This window comes from Lactuca serriola, chromosome 2 (genome assembly GCF_051521515.1).
Source record: "Lactuca serriola cultivar US96UC23 chromosome 2, Lser_US96UC23_V15, whole genome shotgun sequence".
NCBI lineage: Eukaryota > Viridiplantae > Streptophyta > Magnoliopsida > Asterales > Asteraceae > Lactuca > Lactuca serriola.
This window is the reverse complement of record NC_136409.1, coordinates 40,514,436-40,516,944: the sequence shown is the minus strand read 5'-3', so window position 1 is coordinate 40,516,944 and position 2,509 is coordinate 40,514,436.

Here is a 2,509-nt window from a genome sequence, read left to right as displayed (position 1 = left end):
GTATGTATGGATCATCTTCCAGAGTAACATGAGAACACATGACTATCATAGATGATCTTTTAAATTACATTGCTAGTGTGGATTTATAATCCACAGATATAGATAAATGAGATACAATATTTATTAAATACTCTGAACATTGGTTGCCTTTAAAATGACTTACACTGGCCAAGGACTCCCCTGGCTGTGTAGTCAAAACAGTTGCTTAAACAATTTATCATGTTATGTGATTTTTCCAGATAATCGTTGAACTAGTGTTTGTGAGAATCAATTAGACTGTGTATGTCTGGGTAGAGTGTCTTATAAATGTTTACATTGGATATATATATATATATATATATATATATATATATATAGTTTGGAAATGTTTATTTTTTCAGTATTCATTACTAGAAAAACAGCCTTTTATGACGCGCAATGCGTGTCGTAAAACGCTCAGATGACTCGCAAATGTGTGTCAAAAAAGGCCCTGTCATAACGAGAGATTACACGCTTTTGCGCGTCGTCTATTTACGACGTGCATTTACTACATGCATTTTACGACGCGCGTTTACGACACACATTGCGTATCAAGGAACGCCCTGTCATAAAGGAAGAGGATTTGCGTGTCGTAACCTTACGACACGCATTTGGTATCATTAAAGCCCCTGTCAAGAAAGACCATATCATAAACGAAGATGACACACATTTTTGCGTATCATAATTTTAAATGTTTAAAAAAAATATTATTTATAAATTTACTAATTTTAAAATTTAATTTGTATATAGTGTCTCATAATAGAAAATAAAATATCATATACAAAAAATACAATCAATTGCATAAAATTTAATATCATACAAATAATCGTTCCATGGAAAGATAAAACAAATCAATAGAAGTTGTAACAAAAATTTACAAACTAATTAGATACAAGAAATATAAAAAAATATACCCTCAAATGGTTTTCAAAGTCTAATCTCCATATCAGCTCTTCAACTCAATTCTCCAGTTTGTCCTTAGCTTCTCTAAGGGCTCCAGTATCCCTTGCAGCCTGTGATAACATATTATAATTTTTTAATTACTATTTATTCTTATAATTCAAATCATTTAGACAAAATTGTATTATATAATACTTATATTTTTTTAACAGAAAATCCACTCACCAGCTTCAACATTCTTAATTCTTTCTTTGCTACCTTTGATCTCCAACAAGTTTTTTAGGAAGAATCTTCGTGGATAAAGAAAAAATTCCTGGAAGCTATAAGCATAAAAAAAGGTATAAGAAACAGGAAAAAGAATAAATAATAAATATTTAAATTGTGAACTAAGTGGGACAAATTGTGAAGTATGTTGCTATTATATGACTTTATGATTCGATATATTTATATAGAATGGAACTCACCATGCCATTTCTAAATTCACTGGATATGTCTAGTTGGACCCAAAAAGCTTTGAAAAGTAGATAACCCACAAAAACAACAAGCAGCCATAACGGATTCCTGCAAAACAAGAGAATGTGTATTGTGAATTGTGGATTTGAGTATTAACAAGTTACTTAGAAAAACAAGAAAACAAACAAACCATAAAAGTGCCATAAATTCGTTAAATCCTAAGATGAACATAACAACTATTGCCCATGGAGGTGGTAACATATTGTTATTTCGCTTATTAGCTTCCTGAAGAATCTTTGGTTAGCCACAAACTGAAGCAAATAACAAGAATTAAAATAATTGTTCTTTCATAATATTTTCAAAGAAATTAGGATCTGTCAAAGGGACTGGAATTTAAAGGAGTTGATTTTTTTTTTAAATAAAAAATAAATTCTCTCACATGTTCGGATGATTCATGAATAAGAAAAAGAAACGCATACAGAGAGGCGATAGGCGTTTTATGCTTACCTGTTTTATGCTAGCTCCTCAAGTGTTACATTGGCCATCTTCTCACCAATCTCTGCCATCTCATCTGGTCGAGTTGACTTCAACTGTTCTGTAGCATGCCTCAAGTCCTTAGCTTTCATGTATTTCATGCTATCTGTCACCATTCTTATCAACTCCAGATTCGACATCATCTGCAATCACCATTTTACATACCACAAAACAAACACTATTATGGAGGTTAATAGGTATCAACACAAGCATTTGCTACATACAAAAATGTGTATCCAATAGAGTTCAAAAATAAGAATATTGATGTAGAAAACTAAGCTAACCAACAAAAATGGGTATAAATGGAATATATATATATATATATATATATATATATATATAGTGAATCCTGTGTACGGGTGAGTGTTGCCTCTTTTCTATCTTCTATTCAGTGTCTTGAGAATTTTGTTCAATGCAACCATAACCATTCAGACAAAAAATAAAAAAACGATTGATATTTAATAAAAGTTGATAAGTTGAGATTACTTGAGAATTGGCATTTACACCTAGTTGCTGTTGTTTCTCATGTTCTATTTAGGGTCATGACTATTGTGTTTTCTCGGTTGTATTGTTAGTTGACTAATATGGCCCTAAAGTCTTTCAA